We start from the raw sequence: 21,816 nt of genomic DNA, 5'->3' as shown, positions 1-21,816 counted from the left end.
ATATGCATAACCCATGGACACAAGCAATAATATAGTGAAGGCCTTAGGGAGGGGGGTGGGATGGAGGGTTCTTCGGGAAAACAGAAAGGGGACATCTGTAATACTTTCAACAATAAAGATAAATAAACAAATAAAATTACAAAAATTAATTACAAAAGATGAAAGGAACATTAAGCAACATTTCTTAGTACTGAGTCTTATAAAGGAAGAGGTGGAATCACATAAGCCTCAAGTAACCTGAATCACATGATTTTTGTCTTCACTTATATAAATGGATTTATAGTAGTCCTGCCTTATCTACAGTTTCCATGGTTTCAGTTACCCAAGGTCTATCGTAGTCCAAAAATATTCAATGGAAAATTCCAGAAATAAACAATTCGTAGGTTTTAAGTTGTGCACCATTCTGAGTAGCCACATTACTCATTTCATCTAGTCAGTTATAGCTATTTTAGTTATAGTTTGTTTTATATCCTTTGGCCAATGTAAATGTAATTACTTAGAAAATCAACAATAAAAGATGCACAAAGTAAGTTAATTTTAAGCTAAGATTTCTGGATTAATCATATAGGATTTCATAAAAGGATTAAAAATAGGCTTCTTTATCTATTTGGCTTAAATTTCTATCTGTGGTTCAGTGTAAGCAAATAAAGAATCAATATTGACAATACATACTGAATTTGGATTAATTCAATGTCTTTCAAGAACACTCTTAAAAGTAACATAAAATATGATTCATCTATAAAACACACCCAGGAATATATAATATTTTACATTACTTCAGCAATATCACTGGCAAAGGAATTCTGTATGGTAATTATGTGTGTGGTTTATCCAACACAGCTGCTACTCATTTTCCCCATAGACTAGGGTAAGATACCATTATAAATAACGGTTCATTGGCAAAGAAAAATAGAATCTGCAGTTCCTGATTACAAGATGGGATTAATTTAATTAGTGAATAGGTTAATTTCTTTCTGCAGAACATCAGAAAGAAATCTGTTACTCCAGTAGGAAATTGCAAGAGGAGGAGATAATTTATCTATAAATAATTAATTTTCTTGCAAATAGATTGTGAAAGCAAAATATTTAATTGACTATCAGATACTTATTATGTTTTCTCAAGAGATTACATTCAAACAGGGTGTTGTTCTGTTGTGATTTGTTAGAACTTATCTTACATACTCATGCTTTTCTTATTAATCTCATAACACTATAGATAAAAAATGGCTAGGATAGTAATTTCTTCTATGTCTAGTACCTGAAGTTCCTAAGAAAAATTGTTTATTAAAAAAGAAATAATATCCAATGATAGAGCATGAAATGATGCCAATATATAACCTCAAAGAAATTACTGGCCTTATATTAATTCATTTTTAATAAATCTGGTATTTCACAAATTGAGATTTTTAGAGATTCATCTCATAAACAATTATTTATTCTTCAAATAAATTCAGTTTTTATTTTAAAATTGTCAAACTGAGATATTTTCATTTTTTTCCAAAGATTGGGCAATTTTGTTATGAAATTGCTCCATATCATGCAATGTTGGCTATAATACAGAAATAATTTGTGTATATAAATAGTATAAAATGATACAATTTTATACCTACAGGAAAATGTATACTTTTAAACAAAGGAATAGATTATACTATTTTAATTAGTTACAACACAAAAATGTATTAAAATAAATGACTGAATTTTATCTTTCTCTTAGGTGGTTGATATCTGAATTTGTAATATTACTTGTGAATATGCTGATAGAATGTTTGAAACAGAGTAGTTCTGTACACACACTGAAATGAATACATTTCTGAACATATGTGACAATAATAAAACTCCAACTCATTATTTTTACACATGGAAATTCTGATATCAGTGTGGGGAATTTAGGCAATATAGACAAGGCCATTTGAACACATGCAACAGATCTGGTACTAGAGTGGACACCAATGCAGAGAAATCCTTCGAGAGGACCAGGTATGACAGCATGATATCCAGGCTTTTGGATATTTTTAAGCACAGAATTTCTATTGTTTTATTTTTCCTTGCAAGATGGAAGCTTGTTAGAGAAACAACTGAATGTTAAATATATATATAACTAACTTCCAGTAAAGATTCAATTGACTTTGGAAGTGAAAGAGCCCTTAGATGTATCTAGTCTCTCTCCACCATTATTAAAGTGAAGAAATTAAATCCAGAGTGGTGAAGGAAAACAAACCCCTTATCTCTGGTCTTTTTACTATCAAGCATTGTTCTCTTTACCATACCAGATTGGATTGTAATTCCACCTTGTAAAATTTGGACCCAAGAGAACATAACTAGAGATATCTAACTCAGATACGGTTAGGAAAATATTGGATAACCACCAAAACAATATCTAGGGTCCTGGTACAAAGAAAGGAGATTTAGACTTACACAATTATTTCAGAAAATTTAACCGGAGATTCATCCAAAAGAGGAAATCAGCAAAAATGAAAGAGAAACCATAAGAGTGCCAAAAGGTAAAGGTTGGCATGCCATATAACACAAACTGATGAGAGCAGACCCTCAGAAGTGATCCGCCGTCACAGAAGGAATTAGATTCCTTCTTTTGGAAACTATAGTTGAAGTATGAAAGTCATGTTCAACATAAAATCACACAAGTAGAAAGGAACTAATATTTGGAAAAATTTGAGATAATTCTAGAGCAGATCCTATGCTAAGGCCTTCAAGGATAGAACCTCCCCTCAACCAAAGGACTTGTATGCATGCATATAAGCCTAACCAATGGTCACAGACACCAGGGGGGTGAGGGCATGAGTGGGGGTGTGGGGGGACAATGGGGCGATAATGACACATATGTAATCCTATTTAATAAAAGAGTAATATGCAAATTGTGTCACTGCAACACACAAGATGGCACCTCCATGTGGTCAAAGATGGCTGCCCCCATGTGGACACAAGATGGCCACCACAAGATGGCTGGCAGGGGAGGGCAGTTGTGGGCAATCAGGCCGGCAGGGGAGGGCAGTTGGGAGGGACCAGGCCTGCAAGGGAGGACAGTTGGAGGGGACTCAGGCCTGCATGGGAGGGCAGTTAGGGGAAACCAGGCCTGCAGGGTAGGGCAGTTGGGGGTGACCAGGCCTGCAGGGGAGGGCAGTTAGGGGTGACCAGGCCTGCAGGGGAGGGCAATTAGGGGTGACTAGGCTGGCAGGGGAGGGAAGTTAGGGGCAATCGGGACTGCAGGGGAGCAGTTAGGCATTGATCAGGCTGTAAGGGGAGTGGTTAGGGGTGATCAGGTTGGCAGGCAGAAGTGGTTAGGGGCATTTAGGCAGACAGGCAGGCAAGCAGTTGGGACCCAGCAGTCCTGGATTGTGAGAGGGGTGTCTGATGGCCCATTTAGGCCCAATTCCACTGGGCAGTTGGACATCCCTCAAGGGGTCCCAGATTGGAGAGGGTGCAGGCTGGGTTGAGGGCCACCCCCACCCCTGTGCATGAATTTCATGCACTGGGCCTCTAGTCCTATATAATAAAAGGGTAATATGCAAATTGACCCTAAAGGCAGAACGACCGGAACAACCACTGTACCAGTCACTATGAGGAGCACTAACCACCTCTTGGTCCCTTTCCCTTGCCACCAGGCTCCAATTGCCTGATGGCCAGCCGTGGCAGGGACAGGGCCGGCAAGCTGGTGGGAACAGCCAACCTCTCGGTTCCTTCCCCTGGCCGTCAGGCACAAATCACCCAATGGCGAATGGGGAACCCGGGATGGATGGCAGCAAGGGGTGGGGCTGGCTGTGGGCATCTGGGGACGATGGCCCTGATCGCAGGCCAGGCCTAGGGACACTACCTGCACATGGATTTTGTGTGCCAGGCCTCTAGTACCTTAATAAAGAAAAAAAAAAAAATTCAGGATAGAGATGGATCAATCTTATTATAAATTAGTGACTTGGTGCATGAAATTCGTGCACGGGAGGGGTTTCCCTCAGCACAGCCTGCACCCTCTACAATCGGGGACCCCTTGGGGGATGTCTGACTGCCGGTTTAGGCCTGATCCCCGTGAGATCTGGCCTAAACCGGCAGTCGGACATTCCTCTTGCAATCTGAGACCGCTGGCTCCTAACCAATCACCTGACTGCCTGCCTGATCACCCCTAATTGCCTCTGCCTGCCTGCCTAATAGCCCCTAACCTGTCTGCCTGACTATCTGATCACCCCTAACTGCTTCTGCCTGCCTGCCTGATTGCCCCAACCTCTCTGCCTGCCTGCCTGATCACCCCTAACCTCTCTGCCTGAGTGCCTGATCACCCCTAACTGCCTCTGCCTGCCTGCCTGATCGCCTCTAACTGCCCTCCCCTGCCAGCCTGATCTCGGCCCCAACTGTCCTCCCCTGGAGGCCTGTTCTCACCCCCAATTGCCCTCTCTGCCTCGGCCCCCACCACCATGGCTTTGTCTGGAAGGAAGTTGGACGTCTAGAAGTTGGCCAGTTGATCTGGTCTAATTAGCATATTACCCTGTTATTAGTATAGATAGATTATATGGGATAGGATTGCTTAAATCGGGGAGGGGAAGCCTTTTTCAGTAGGAGGAGATGCTCTTGGCAGACAAAAATACATAATCCCTATATCTGGACTGAGAGCCAGCCATATGCACTATCTTGCCAAACTGGTCATTAAAAAATTGAACCGCTTTCTTACACCTTACACCAAAGCGGTTGCCCTTAAACCCCTCCTCAGCCCCCACCTTAGGTTCTGTCTTCACAGTTGACCCAGATTTGGTTCTGATTGGTCAGTTTCTATTCCAGTCAGCGTCAAAAACACCCCCTCCTAGGCAGCCATTGGCTCCTCGCACTTCACCCAGATTTGGTTCTGATCAGTCAGTTTCTATGTCAGTCAGCATTAAATGCTCTGCCTCCTAGGCAGCCTTTGGGTCCTCACAGTTCACCCATATTTGATTCTGATTGGTCGGTTTCTATGCCAGTCAGTGTCTCCGGGCCTATCTCCAGGGCTGATCAGAGAGGTGGGGCTGATCAGCAGCCTGAGGAGGCCTGGAGAGAAACAGAGGCATGGCTGCTGCCAAAGCCGGAAGAGAAAGAGAGAGGCAATGGTTATCAACAGCTGCCATAGAGGCTGCAGATCAGACCTGCCTCCCTCTCCCCGGGTCTCTCTCTAGGCCTGATCTGCAGCCCCCTCTGCAGTCAGTGCTGGGTCACCACGGCAACCCAGCACTGACTGCGGGACTGACTTTCGCTGGTCAAGCCTCGGTCCTTTTGGACATTACAGATTTTTATATATTAGGATGCCTTTTTTTTTAATCCTTATCATTATAGATAGTGATGTAGAAATATACAGTGATACATACAGTTTTATATGTCCTCCTTATATTAAGGTACTCATCCCTGCTTTAATTTAAGTGAGTTTTTTACTTATAACCAGGAGAAACTGGAGAACTACGTATTTTGGTCACATACTTAATATTTAAATGTTCCACAGTTAGCTGTCAGAAATTCTCACCACTACATAAATAATAACCTTTAATGAGTCCAACTTTATAGGCATAAAAATATAAAGATAGATTGGAACCATTTACTTAAATATGCAAAAAAAATTCAAAATTGCAAGTTGTTAACAATACCATGAAAAGTAGAAAATATTTAGTTCACTAGTTCATATTCTTATTACTAAGTTTATCTCTAAATAAACATGATATATAGTATTTATAAATTAAAATAATTGTGATTAGTATTATACAATAAGCAAAGTTTTTAACATACCGGGACCTTTGAGACTGCTATCTCTTTTATTTATGATGATGTTTCTCATAATATTTTCTTATCTCCATTCAGAATCAATTCAAATACCACCTTCTCAACAAAACCTCTTACCACCTTGATAAAGTTTCACCCATCCCTTTAGGTAACTGTCCATCACACTACCTGCTTTCTCAGCATTCATCAATACCTTAGTTATTTATTATTTGTGTCACTGCTCTAGAGAGGACCTTCCTGAGATTAGAAACTCTTTGTCTCATGCTCACTGCTATTACTTCAGCACCAGAGAAATGATTCGTGCATTGTAATAGGTGAAAAAAAAATTGGCACTAATCTATGAATTCAGAGTAACAAATTTGCTAAATAATATAATAGTTTCTATATTTTATGAATAATTTAATTCTACTTTATAAAGATTAGGGATAAGCTATCAAATCATTAACATTCTCCACAAATATAACTTCCAGGTTAATTATAGTGGATGTTACTCACAAGCATGCAATCATTGTTACCATTTTGGTTTGAACTATACTTTTCAAACCATAGTAACATTCTCATACAAATAAACCACCTTTATAAGCTGTATTCATTTTAAGGTAAAGATGGTCATTTACTTTATATTCATTAATATAATTCAAAGTATAAAAGGGGACAACCATAAAAATGATAGAAAAGGAAAGTTAAATACATGGCATTGAATTATGTGATGATATGAAATACTATGAAACTTTATTAACGTTGATTTAAAAGACTTTCATAACTCATTCATATCTCTAAGATCCATGTGTAATGTACTCATTCTGACTTAAAACAATAAACTTTATAGCATTGTATCTGAGATAGTAAATATTCTATATTCAATATGGTATGAATTTATGACAAAATTGTTCAAAATATATTTCCATTGTATGCTATGCAAATTTAAAAAATTGTATCATTTATATTAATATTTATATTCAGAATGTTGTAACTGACCCAGATTTACCTTATCTAAATGAAAGAACAATGAAATTAGTCATTAAATTAAGCTAGGTCTCTCTCATGCTTTTCTATATTGAGAGTCCCCACGCTCTTTACCTAGATATGCTAAACTTAAGCAACAACATTCTTAATAATAATAACAGTGGTCATAGGAACAATCTGTTATGTCTCCTCATAATACATTGTCATGTCAATACTATTAATATCTTAATTTTACACAGGAAGCTACAGGCCCTCTAGGGCTTTAAAATACTTTCTTATTTTCATACACTCATTAAATCATAAGCACAACATTTTTATAAGATTTCAGAGTCGTTTTGACTCTTTAAAAACCTATTCGTTAGGCTTCTTAAGGCTGTGGCCATATTTTTAACACTCACATTTTAGCAGGAAAAAATTATAAAACCAATTGCTGAAGTCTCGGATTCAAGGGCTGGAAAGTACTGACTTATTTCTGGATTTGATGGGGTGTGGGTTGAGGGTGAGAGAAGAGGTGGTTATTTGAACATTTAAAAAATATTTTTATTGATTTCAGAGAAGAAGGGAAAGGGAGAGACAGAAACATCAATGATGGGAGGGAATCATTGATTGGCTACCTCCTGCATGCCCCCTACTGGGGATTGAGCATGCAACCCTGGCATGTGCCCTGATCTGGAATGGAACTGTGACCTCCTATTTCAGAGGTTGATGCTCAAACACTGAGCCATGCTGGCTGGGCCTGAACATATTTTTAATTTATAAAATTATATTTTGTGAAGTGCACCTGTAGTTAAGTTGTTAGTGAGGGGAGCAATTACAATGTTATTATATTAGTACAGCAAAGAGATATTAAGTTTCTTAGAAGAAAAGTGGCCAAAGGGCTAGAGTAAAAGATTAATGTAAGATGTGACAAGGGTCATAGTTCTCAGAATTTGGTAACAGTTTATCTTATATGGATGCTAAGTGAAATAAGCCAATCAGAGAAAGAAGTACCAAGTGATTTCACTCATATGTGGAATTTAATGAACATACTGAACTAACAAGAAAATAAAGACAGACTCATAGATAGAAAGCAGAGAACTTTGGTGGGGCAGTGGTGTTGGAGGGGTGGAGGGATTGAGCAAAAAAGAAAAAAAATATATAATTATAAATCATAAAGACGTTGTGTGTGTGTGTGTGTTTGCATGTCTTTGGAAGTAGTGAGGATGATTGAAAAATGGTCTTGAATTAAATTGAAAAGTAGATTTTAAAAGGGAGTTATAGTCCTGTCTATCTGTGCTCCCTATTTTGAATTGGGATGATCGCTTTCATTTTTAGGGACATTATCAAACAAGAGTTAATTTTACACAAGGTAACCAGAGTGGCAATGTAGTCAGTAAAATGTTACTTACTTTTAAGGTGAAGTAACAAGGAATGTATCTACTGAAGAGAAAGTATAGGCCAGACAATTTTTTTTTGCATGAGTTTAATGCTCTTTGGTAGGGGTAGAATACAGATTAGTTGCAAGATGCATGGGGAAAACTAAGACTAAATAAAAAGAGGTTACAAGCAGGTCCACTTTGTCACTTATGACAAGAAGGGAGTCTCTAAGAACTGAAGTGGTTTGGAAGTCGTGGTTTCCATGTGAAGGTCTCCCAGCTCGCTCGCCCTAAGACATAGCAGGGGTTTAATAACGAGTAATTCAAAGGTAAAAAATAAAGTAATTAGCCAGTGAATTCATTAATTCATTATGACAAATAATCTGAAGATCTTTTTCGTCTGATTGTCAATTTAAAAAAATAACAACGGTGTGAAGGGTGCATATAGGATTGTGACCATACCTCTCCCCCAGCCTGCACACATTTAGGACACTACATTGTGGTCCTGATGTTATGAGAAGCATTGTTTCTACTTAACACCTGCACACTGTTCGCTGGACTGTCATTTCTACTCCCTGGAAATGGAACACAAAATCAGCTTCTTAATGTGAACAGTTTGTATATGACAATCTGGGGACTCCTGAGGTCAAGCAGTCAATAGCAATACCCTTTACCAATTTGTCTCTTCCCACACACACCTAATGGATATTAATTATACAAGGATAGCCTCAGGTATTCAAGCCCCAGTTTGTTTTTTAATGATTCTCTGAAATTCTCGTGCAGCTGTGAATACACAGCACTGCATTCCTGAACTTACAGTCAGACTTTGGTGAGTAGCAGGATGTCTCATTGTTCAACCTATCTCTTCTTAATGAATTGTGACCTTGGGTAGTACTCAACACCCTAGAAGGCTCATTTCCAGTCAATTAGACAGTAAAAGTAGAGAGGGGGGTCAGAGTCTCTAAAATCATCTATGCCTATAGTGACCAGTTTTTATTATCTCCATATCTAAGGAGTTTCTCATGTTGGAAAAGCTACTTTTCTGTTACAGTTCACTGAGTCATGTCCACAAAATGCAAGCCCAGTGAAGAATACTCACTCAGAGTTAAATCTATTCTGTCTTTGAAGTGGAGGCGGTAGGGGAAGATGATAAGGGGAAAGAAGCCAAGCAATATGGAAACAGATGTAGAAGCAAGATTCAAGCTGCAATGAAAGCAGGGAAGCATAGGAAGTGAAAAGTAGCAAGATAAATAAATCATCACAATCCTTGACAGAAGTTAAAATACTGGGAATAAAAAAGAATACAATCGTCAAATAATTAGATTTAGAAAAATTATCTAAAGCGTTAACTTTAATAATGAGTATATATCACGGATATTTCATAAAACATTTCTCATTTATAGAAAGCCGCTATAGCCCTAGCTGGTTTGCTCAGTGGGTAGAGCATCGGCCTGCGGCCTGAAGGGTCCTGGGTTTGATTTGGTCAAGGACACGTACCTCAGTTGCAGGCTCCTCCCCAGCGCGGGCCCTGGTCAGGGTGCGTGCAGGAGGCAACCAAATGATGTGTTTCTCTTACATTGATATTTCTCTCTGTCTCTGCCTCTCTCTTCCACTCTCTCTAAAAGTCAATGGAAAAATATCCTTGGGTGAAGTTTAAAAAAAAAAAAAGCTACTATATTGAATGAATATGTATAGAATTTTATAATGATCAAATAGTTATTTTCTAAAATCTGCTTTCCAATCCAGGTTTTATAGAATATTATATGATTTATAAATAGTTAGGGGTATTTTTGTCCAAACCTATAATCTGGATAAAAATTTCATTCTGGGGCTGAATTTCTTCACAGTCTTTCCATATGGATTGTTTATTTACATTTTCTTATAATTTTAGAAGAGTACAATTTATAAATATGGTCACTGAAATACAGTGCAAGACATATACATGTGACATTTCTATTTCAGAATAACATTTTGTTTCTCCCTGAATATGTTTAAAGCTCAATTTCAGTGTCAGACTTCTATAAACACAGTTTAGCCTCGGGCGTAATGAAGAAGGCTCTCCATGCCCATGTTAAATAAAGGGTGTGTGATCCCAAAGGCAGTACTTCATTTGACAAGCAGCAAGCCACAAGCAGCTTAGGTCTGGAGAGGTAGGACGTCAAATATCCTTGATGACATCATTATTAAACTCAGGTTGTTGTTTTTAATAATGAGCAGTTTAATAATAACTGCTACTGAGTCTGTGATGGAATCCCACCACTTTCTTGTCTCCATTCTATCATTTTGTCTCCATCAGTTTCAATATTCATCATTGGGTATACATAATTACAAATTCAAGTACTCTTCTGATATATATATATGACTAAAATTTCTATCAGAACAATTATCCTATTAGTTTTCTAAAATAAAAAAATGTCCAAAGTTGTAACTATTTTCTTATATAAATAAAATAATCACCCATATTTAGCTACGGAAAACAAAATTTAACACAAGGTGTCAAGCCCAAAGTAGTGGCTTGATATACATCATACATATTTAAATATCTATTTGTTTATATATAAGGAGGTAAATATATAAAGAGAGCACTGATAAAAATGCTAATTTTAATGTACTAAAAATAACCCTACAATATTTAAAATGTAAGTTTATTATTGATATTCACAATTTATATTTTAATAGAACTCCATATTTTTAACTGAGCAAAGTTAATTTTAATTATAAAGAAAAAATATATTTATTGCAGGTATAATAATAACATTCTTTATTGTTAATGATTGTATCAGGGGTCTCAATTTCAAGTTAAATATAAAAAACAGACAAATATGCTTTTCATGCATAACCATGTGTTATGATAATAGTGCATCAATTATGTAGTCCTTGAAGAGTAAGAATTGTCAAAAATACAAATCTGAGTATTAATGTTTGTGTGTTAAAAACATAACTGAATTGAAAATATACATACAATGTCACATCATCTAGATAAACAGGCAAGATTTGGGGAAGAAGGAAAATTATTATCTTTCTTCTAATAGTTAAATTTATTCCAATTCCTGTTCAGTACATGCATAGTTGATTTATAATGTCCTAATAAGTTATAACGTTAATGTGGAAGAAGAGACAGTATTATAAATATATATCTTTAAAAAGATATTAAATTATAAATATATTATCCTTGACAGTTTTGTTAATTATTGTGCATATGTTATTATATATAAGGCAATACTATTTGATTTTAATATCATGTTTTTTATTTTAAAGCAAATTTCCAATTTAGCAAATAGTTAACTTACCCAGTAATACAACAAATATAAAATGTCTATTGACCTGACCCTCAGTGAGGGGAAATGACCAAATAAATAATTTAAATTTCACCACTTAATGTTCTTCCTTTGCATTATACATAACAAGGAAAAATAATGATTTTATGTTCTTATATTAATGATCTAGTTTCTACCTAATATTGTTTGAGATAGCATTGTTATTCCTACTTAAAATAGCACTTTTCCATCCACTCTAAGGGTGGGTAAAGAGATTATATTTTTATTAAGTCTTCAAGAGTTGTGAAGATGGAATGAAGAATGATTACTTCCATTTACAGTTTTAAAATATGAAAGTCTAACTCTCCCTAATCATAAACCATCCAAAGCAGCCATGACACAGGAACTGTAACTGAGTTTAACTTTTACTAAATTAAAATAAGTTATAATTGTTATTTTATTATTTGTTCATGATATCACATCTATGACAAAAGAGCCTGATAGTGTCTGATGTTTCACCATTGTAACAATTTGAAGTCTATAATTAATTTAACCATCCAAATAATTTATTACATTATCCCTTTTCCTTTTCCATATCTATTTAGGGTGAAGACATGTACATAATTACTTACTGACACAGGTAAACAGAAATTTAAATGAAAACACAGCTATGGTTGCAGATATATAGATAAAGATATTAAATTACGTATAAGCCCTGGCCGAGTAGCTCAGTTGGTAAGCGCATTGCCCTGATACACCAAGGTTCAGGTTCGATCCCTGGTCAGGGCACATATAAGAATCAACTAATGAAATCAACCGAAGGACTTGTACGCATGCATATAAGCATAACCAATGGATAAAAGACACTGGGCGGGGGGTGGGGGCAGGTAAAGGCATGTACTGGGGGGAAGGGGAGGCTGGGGGGAGGTCAATGGGGAAAACAAAACAAAACAGGGAGACTTATGTACTACTATTTGTAATACTTCAAACAATTAAAAAAAAAGGAATCAACTAATGAATGAAATAAGTGGAACAACAAAAATCAATGTTTCTTCCTCTCTCTCCCCCTTTCCTCTCTCTCTTTCTAAAATCAATAAATAGAAATGTAAAAAAAAAGATATTAAATTATAGATAGGTAAATAGATGTGAATTTGCAATTTGACCTGCAAGTTTTCTTGGATGTTTCAACTTAATTACCATTACAATATAAAAGATATTTTAATTTCTTAAATTTCTGATATAGTCTTTGCATTATTAAGTATTTATAGCACATATATGTGAATGTTGGAAAATAATACTTCTGTCTATTATAGTAACCTGCTTTGTAGGAAAAAAAAATGGATGAAAGAAGTTACTTGATTGCCTGAGGGAAAACTCTCTTTAAAACTTTTAGAATTGATGTCTCAGTTTTATAGAGCATATTTTATATGAATAGAGAATATTTTACAGAAGTAGAGCATATTTTACATTGAGATTCTTCTTCATTGCACCCAAGACTAAACTGTGTTTATAGATGTCCCTGTAGGTGAATTATTGACATTTATATGCTTACACTACACATTGTTATATGTGTTGTTGTCTTCCCTGTTATACTGACTTCGTGTAAATAGTGTTTCTTGTTTTTATTGACTTTCCTAAGATCCTTCTTTAGGAAATATGAGAAAAAGTCCATTATGCACTGGATACTCGATTAATGTTACATCAAGTATAGTGAGTTTAGCATATTCCAATATAAATTTTGTGAGGTGTATCTATTTCCTACATTTAGAAACATATTCATCTTTAAAATAAAAACTAAGTAATTACTAGCCACTGGTTTTTACATATTAAGTTGAATAAATTTGGTTTGAAAAACTATAATGAAGTCATCCATGCTCGTCACAACTGAGCCAATTTGAAAAAGTAATATGAGCCGCAGGCTTTTTAATTCATACTTATAAAACAATCATATGCTCTGGTGTTTCATTGATTAATTAGGAAGTCCAAGAATTATCTTGCTCATGAGGAGAAATACAGAATATGAAAGCACTCATTCTTCCTGCAATTGATTTATAATTTGGCAAAGTAATTGAATAGAAAAATGAGAAAGAAAAATCTTGAAGCCTACCTTAAGAAAATATTCAGGTCTTCTTTTTCCTACCTTCTCTCATAAAAGTAAATAAGTATCACACACACACACAGACACGCGCGCGTGCACGCACCTATGCACACATACACACTACACCACCTCCACAACAACAATAATACCTCAGGAGGTTTCCATTTTCTCTTCATTGGCAGATCCATTATAATGACTTTTGTGTTTGGGAGTTGTTTCTTGCTGGTGCTAATGTAAAATGTCTTGCTTAGGTTCCAGAGATCATGCTTTTATTCAGGCACTTTGCATTCTTAATGTGGCAATAAGACCTCTTACGTGTGCTAAATTTAGGGACAAGTGCATTAACATATTAGGACTGCTATGGAAATGTATAAAAGTGCTATAAAGACGCTCTCTTCACTGTGCATCCCTTACTATATTTCAATGATGAGGATGATGGCTGTTCCAGGCAGAGGAATTTCAGAAACAAAACAAACAAACAAAAAACACACAGAAAAACTTTTTCAAGATGTTTAAAACCATCCAGGAAGCATTGCTTTCAGCTAATCACTGTGTGTGTGTGTGTGTGTGTGTGTGTGTGTGTGTGTTTAATTTTTCATATACAATTTGACAGCTTTGGATATGTTACCTGATTTATTAATCCTTAGTTTTCTTGGGTCACATCAGAGTTGGAAGTTAAAATCCCTTTTCTAAAGTTCTAGAATTTGATGTAAAAATCTAAATAGCAAAATGTCATGATTATTTAGGAGGGTATATATTTTAACACACAACACTTAAAAAAAACAATTAGCAAAATACAAAGAAAAATGTTCTATCTCAGGAAACATGCCTTATGTTCTATATACAATAGGTCATATTTATAAATGAGTGACAGGTACAAAGAAACAAAGCTAATTAAAGCCAATGTCCTTTTGGTCTTAGCATACTTCCTTCTTCCTTAACAAAACTTAATATTATTTAAGTAGATAGTTTAAGAAGTAAATTATCCAATAAAGTAGTCAGAAGGATAAATATTTGAAGTATAAATATTTAAAGTATCATATTGGGCATTTTTTAAAGTATCACACTGTTTTTTTCCAATGTTAGATTTATTTTTTTATATTTAAATTTTCTTTTGTTGGAACAAAATTAGTCTAATGTATAGCCAACTAATGATCCATTTCACGGAAGCATCTATATTAATGCTAAATAATAATCCATCTAGACTGTTCCCTTTCATAGAGAACACGTTAAGCCAATGTTTATTTATTACATGCATTTTTCATTAAAATAACTTTTACCTTAATTTATACTTTCTTCTGTACAATATATTGCCATAATGCTCACATATTTTGTTATGTAATTTTTCAAAGCACTCTGATTAACTGCACCTACTCGCAGTGCAAATGTTGTAGGGAATGTGTATCTGCCTCAAATCACTACTGATGTCTAAAGAGAGGTGAGCCAGAAGAAAAAACTCTCCAATTAATTTTCCAATCCTTTAGGTGAATGTGCCATAGAAGAGAAAGTGCATTGGCTAAACCGCATTTACTGGGGTCACAGGAATACACCAAATAAAATCCCCATTCAAGGTGACACTCAGAAGAGCTTCTGCTCCAACACACAATTTGTCAAGTTGAGCAACACAACATTTAAAACTCTAACTTCAAAGCCAACTTTGATATTGTGATATTGTTACATAGGCAGTGGTAAAAGGCATTTTTATTTCAATTATGCAAGGAAATCAATGACGGTGGTATAATTATGTCAACCATTTCCAAAATTGTCTTAAAATATCAAATAGCATAATAAACGGAAAAATATGCTTTTCCATTCTAGAAATTATTAGATTATATGACTTGCTTTATTAGCCCTACCAAATCTGACTTGAAGTTAGTGAATTACTTTTAAATTGATACTACCTATCTGCTCCCTCTACAGCATTTTTCTGTTCCTTATTCCCAGTGTTAGATTTGCTCACACCAGGCACTTTATCTTACATTTTCTCATTTTTCAAAACAAACATAGAGATGACAGTATTTTTAACATCTTGGCATACATCTAAATGCATGCAATTGTATTTTACAAATTTGAGAAAATTTGAGTTAAAAACCATAATGCATTCTATGGCAAGATCACAAGTGCAAGCTGTTCATGTTATGCCCAAGTTCTTTGCTTCTATGTGCTAGAAAGCATATTCTTTCATTTTCTTTATCTTTTAAAAAATCTACCATCCAAACCTGAGTTAGCCAGTTTTGTAGTTACACAAATGTATTCTGCAATTGACATAGCATTGCCTAGGCAATGAAGCAGTGTCTGAATCTTAAAATAGGATTTATTCTCTATTGAATGTAGGAGGTGTTTAAATCACTCTTTTTTCCAAGTTAAGAACATTGAATGATCAAACTAATTCTTAGTCAACTATGGTTGAAGATTGATAGCTCATCTAATTTATAATGTAAAAAGTAACTTTCATGCAAAAGTTACCACTTTTTGTTGTCACAGCATCACTCCTTTTTTTCACAGTACATAGATTTCAAAAGCCTTGTAGAAATCTTTATTAGTAATCTTACAGATATATATATATATATATGTATATATGTATATATATGTATATATAGATATATATATAACAAAATATTAAATGACAACAAACATCCAAAAAGACCTCCAAGTTCTCCTCAAATCTATAGTCCATTACATTCTCATCAAAAATTGATCATAAAAATAAATGTGAACTTATCTACTACAGGTGATCACTTTTTGTCTAATGCACCCTTGTTATTTAAAGTAAATTCTAAGAGCATACGCTATTAGCAATATCTAAATGGAAACATTATAAAATGTTGATAACCTTACAATTAAAATTTGTTATACCATTTGAGATTAATGTGCTTGAAAATTTAATAGATGTGAATGGCTATATTGATTATAAAAACACACACCAATGCTCCATCAAATCAATGCATTTTCCATGTCATTTCAAATAAAACATGCCAATTTTGCTTTGAAACTCTTTCCCTCCTGTGGTTTTCATCCAGTCTTTATTACATTACGATACATTTGCCTACTTAATGGAGAACAATTATATAGCCAACCAGCATGCACATTGAGAATGCTGACCAGAGTGGGAACCACAGATATTTAAAGAAACCTTTATCAGGTAAGGTGATCACATTAATCCTGACATCCTATTTCCATCTATATATGTTTCTTATATATCACTTCATTTTAATATTAAAAATGAAGAAATCACGTCTTCTTAAATTATGAAAAAGATGCATTTATTTTTTATAGTTCTGACTCAAATTAAGCAACAGTTACAAGAAAACCAAAGGTCCTTTTCAAATTAATTTAACAATAGTAATATACATAAACACACTAATGTGTGAGTACTAAAGCTACTAAAATCAACCAGCATAATATAAAGTTTGGCTTTATTTTTATAATAATGCTTCATATGCAAAATCTGAGCACTATAGAAAGAGCTTGGTTAGGTATCAGTTTTGTAAAAGTAAAATAAGAACCAAATGTTTGCAAGTTTTTTCGCTGAGCATTTTAATAATACCTTATTCGAATACTATAAAATTATGTATTCTTACCTGCTTCCAAATGAGTGGAGAGAGAGAGAGAGAGAGAGAGAGAGAGAGAGAGAGAGAGAGAGAGAGAGATATCTACTAGGAGAAAAGCAATATTTGCACTACTTCATTATTAGCAAAAAAAATTGAATAGCTCATATTCGCAAGCAAAGTAAATAACACTTACTGTTGTAAGCAATGGAACTGAGTTCAGCCTTGCTCAGCACTGACGATTCCGGCAGCGTTGTGGCTTCTGTCTCATTCCTCCTCTTTTTATAGTATCTTCACAGCTGAATCTTCATGCATCTCAGTGTGCCTCCCTCTTGGAGCATTACTTCTAACTCAGACAGGCAGGAAGCTGAAGCCAAAGGAACTCTCTATCTGATTGGTTTCCATTCAGCGTTTCTGATTAATAACAGACAGTCCCTCACATAGGAAGATATTGCCGCTGATGGCGCTGCAGGGCTCCAGGTTTGGGACTGGGGCAGTCAAGACCTCTGTAGGCACAGCGATTTGCAAGCGAATGGAGTGGGAGGGCTCCCAGAGGAGGGCTTTGTCAAAGATCCCCATAAGAGAACATCACCCCGTGTTTTAAGTCTTGGTTAATCAGCTTCTTTAATGTTTGCAATTGGGAGGGAAAGGTCACAGCATGGCTAATGTGTAAATCATCTGTAGAAAATATACATCCCATGCAGAGAGCTGTGGCTCAAAAGGGGCTTTTGTGTGTATTCCCTGCAGAATTCACCACCTCTTCTTTCCGTTCAATACCACAATTCCAAGTTTAAGAAAAGGGAGAGAAAAAATCCAAATTGTGTTTGTCATTGCTAATGAATTTTTATCTGTCTCTCTGAGTTTATAAACTAGCATAAATTTCCAGCACAGTAATTTAGAAGCATCTAGTAATCAATGCTTTAACATGTTCTTTTTCAGTGACAAGAATGATATCAAGCATAATTTCAAGTGTCTACAACATTTTGCTTTTTACTTGATAATGCAATTAAGGGAGTTTCACCTTCTCTGGAAATGTCCAGAACTAATGGTGACCACATCACAAGAAGTAGATGGCCCACCTGTTAGATTCACTGTTGTACATTGCACAGCTACCAGGAAGGGTAAACCATGACTGAGTCAAATCCTCTGTCAGAAGAGAAGTCCCTTTAGCACTTCTGGAAATGGCACAATAGAAGGATATTGATTAGCAGATAAATCTTTCTGGAAAGAAGTTCTAGTAATAGTTGTATGAAATGTACAGTGGGAATATGGCTCACTTTATTTACAACTTGTTAAGCCACAGTAAGTAAATAGCTTAAATGCCAAACAATATCAATATCCTATCTGATGCTTCAAGGGAAAACTGACAAAAAGGAAATAAAAATAAAATCACCACGTTTTCTCTCTCTCCAGTGGTGTAGCTTAGCCATGAAGTGTAGATAATAGAGCTTCATATCTAAGACATGTGCATCATGGAAATGTATTTCTTTTATATATATATATATTTTATTGATTTTTCACAGAGAGGAAGGAAGAGGGATAGATAGTCAGAAACATCGATGAGAGAGAAACATCGATCAGCTGCCTCCTGCACACCTCCTACTGGGGATGTGCCCGCAACCAAGTTACATGCCCTTGACTGGAATCGAACCTGGGACCCTTCAGTCCGCAGGCTGATGCTCCATCCACTGAGCCAAACTGTTTTGGCGGAAATGTATTTCTTAAAGAGGAAAACAAATATGTAGAAAAGACAGTTTTACATATCCTCAAACATAAGGTGACACTGCCAACACTTTGTAAAGCAAATCCTCAGGCAAGGATTAAAAATCAAGTCGAACAAAACAAAACACTGAAATGCTTTGCACAACTTTCAGGTGCCACTATTATGAACATACTCTGTCAGACCTCAACACCATGGATTTGCTCCTGCCACCTCAAGGTTAAGCTATACTCAGGAATGGAGCAGGAAATTATACATTGTTTCCTCCTTTTCCCTAACAAACCACCATTGCTCATATCCCTCCCTACATCAAATCCCCTCTGGAGTTGAAGGTTCTCCAATCATCTGTCATCACTGTGATTTTTATCACTGTGGCTTGAGGTATCCCCAAATCTCATCAGAATCCCCTCAGACCAATTAGACCTGCTGGTGAATCTGCTCAGAAAATTCTTTGTGTCCTCGGTCTTGTCTTTGAACATCCCCTCTAATTCCCTGATCTAACTCAAAGCTGGCTGTCATATAAAATTATTTTCTATTTCATATTTCTCACCTGAGAGAAGATATTAGTGCCATAGCCCATGTACTACAGGACCTGGAGTTGGGATAAATGATCTTTGCTGGGCCATTTTTCCTCTCACCTGTATCCATGCTTGCCATAGATTTTCTCATGCCTAAGTCTCCTTGTTTAAATCATTTTAAAGACCTTAGTAAATTCAGCAACCACTGAGGCAATCCACACAATACATTGATTCCTTCTTGCCTTGATATTTCGATTTCCAATGATCATTTCTTCCTCTCCACTTCAACTGTAAGCTCATGGTCATGCCCTATCAGTGGAGGAGGAAAAAAAACACATGATTTTTTTTTTGGACAACCTTAATAGATCTCCATTCTTTATCTCAAGGTGGATTAGCCATGAGCTGACTCAATAAAACTAAATAGGCTTCCCCTTCATGACATAATCATGGCCCAAAGGCCCTACCCTAATAGCATCATCTTATCACCTTGGGCTTTGGGATTTCAACATCTGAATTATGGGAAAACACAAACATTCAGATCACAGCAAGATTATATATACATATAGTTTTTCTTAGATGAACCTTGAGTTGCACTTATGTGTGTGTCACTGATGGTGTTTATTCCTAAACTATGACTCAATACATAGACATGCCATTATAAAAAATACTATGACCTCTAAATTATGTTTTATTTAAAAAAAAAAAAACAACTCTGACTTCTACTGTCAAATCATTCTCTGTGATCTGATGCCAGCAAGGCTACTTCCCCTGCAGGACCTCTCCTCCATTGACCTCACACCAGTGTTGATCACTTCTCTGAGATTCTCATTTCTCTGCTTAATCATGTATGATCCCAAGGCCCATCCCCAACTCCTTTGCATTCTCTCTTGTTCTCTTCTCACTCCCTGAGTGCACATACACAACTCCAGAGAGCAAGTCTTTTTTAGAGAATGGTGGGAAAAGGTAAGGAGAAGGCAAAGCGTGGCCTTGAAGGATAGCCAGGGATAGGCTGTGGGATTATGAAGTGATCCATACTTCAAATAGTGCAGCTGAAGTAGAGTTTTAGAGTCAGAGCTGCTGTTCTTAGTTTTTCTTTGTCTTTACTTCCTGGTTCAGAGAGCTTCAATATAGTCCAAGCGTTATATAAAAGATGAAAGCTTACAGAATCCTTGATTCTGTCCTTGCATATTCATAAACCATGTAGAATATAAATGGGTTATACGACTCCACTATTTTTTTAAATTCTACTTAACATTATATTTATCACTGGAGCCTTTACAACTGCTATCACTATTACTTGTAATAACAATACCACTGATCATCATGATAGTAAAGGCTATAATGTATCGTATACTTGTATCAGTAACTACAAGTATTTTTTAAATTTCTTGAAACAACTCTACAACGTGGCTTATCTCTTCTTGATATAGTGCAAAGAAACATGGTCAGTGAAGCTATTTTGTCAAAATTTACTTACCCAAGAGATTGGTATAACTGGAAACAGAAACTAGTTCTATTTAAATTTACTGCCCATTTTTTAAGCACTCTGCCCACAGCCTTCTTCAGTTGCCTACTGGCAACAAAGTACATCCCAACTCAGGAACTGATGGACAAAAATAACTGGAATATTATGTATCCCTAGAGAGAGTTTTCATCCTCAAAATTTCTATACAGCATAGAATCGCATCTAAAAGGTTTTTCCTTGCTAAAGAGATTTTTAAATATTATATAGAATATAGCAAATTTGTATCTAGATTTAGAACAAGTTCTAGTAAGAAGATAGATTAGAAGAACATGACAATTTATAAATGATTTCTAGGTATTAAATATATTTTAAAGTTTTTTTTGGCTCATGGATAAATTTTGGAAAATACTTACAAATGCTTGTCTAGATCATGTTAGATATGAATTCTGAAAATAATATAACAAAAATTCTACTGGCACCTACATTAAAGAAAGATATATGTTTGAAAGCCCTAGAGGTTTGTTCACTATTGTATCTTTTCAGCACATAGAAAAGCACAAAGTAACTAGCCAATAAATGGTATGTTATGTGATTAGCATAAGTTTTATTAAAATATATTTTTATTGATTTCAGAGAGGAAGAAAGAGAAACATCAGTGATGAAAGAGAACCACTGATCGGCTGCCTCCTGCACGCCCCACACTGGGGGTCGAGCCCATAACCCATGCATGTGCCCTGACCAGGAATTGAACCCAGGACCCTTCAGTCTGCAGGCCAATACTCTATCCACTGACCCAAACCAACTAGGGCGATTAGCATATAAGTTTTAAACAAAATGAATATTTAATGAAAACACTTAGTCATTTATTTTCTTTTTAAATTAAAATGGTTTTGCTATAAGCTTATACATAAACATTGTATGTTTACCCTAAAAGTCAAACAGAGAAGATGATCACTTGATAACACACAAATAAAGAAAATTTCTATTGATTTCATTTAGCATATAAAGGAAATCACTCACACAATTAATTTTAAATAAATGAGATCATATCCTATATATTATTTTTATCACGGATATTTTTAAAATTGTGTTTTAACACTGCTTTCCTCCCCCCTTTACTTTCCCTTGTCCCTATTCTCCTTCT

The 21,816-nt window shown here is 35.7% G+C and overlaps 1 protein-coding gene across 2 annotated transcripts in view; it reads right to left on the bottom strand.

The window, feature by feature from the left end:
- The window catches only part of CDH9 (cadherin 9), a 100,015-nt gene extending 82,753 nt beyond the window's left edge, over positions 1-17,262 (bottom strand). The window contains exon 1 of one of the 2 annotated variants that reach the window (XM_080680882.1): positions 17,166-17,262. The gene's annotated coding sequence lies outside the window, so the exon portion shown is untranslated. The remainder of the gene's footprint in view (positions 1-17,165) is intronic. The other variant, XM_080680883.1, reaches the window with a different exon arrangement.
- Between the last annotated feature and the right edge of the window lie 4,554 nt (positions 17,263-21,816).

Source organism: Plecotus auritus (genome assembly GCF_963455305.1).
Source record: "Plecotus auritus genome assembly, chromosome: 7".
In the NCBI taxonomy this organism is placed as follows: Eukaryota; Metazoa; Chordata; class Mammalia; order Chiroptera; family Vespertilionidae; genus Plecotus; species Plecotus auritus.
This window is presented reverse-complemented; position numbering and strand designations above follow the sequence as displayed.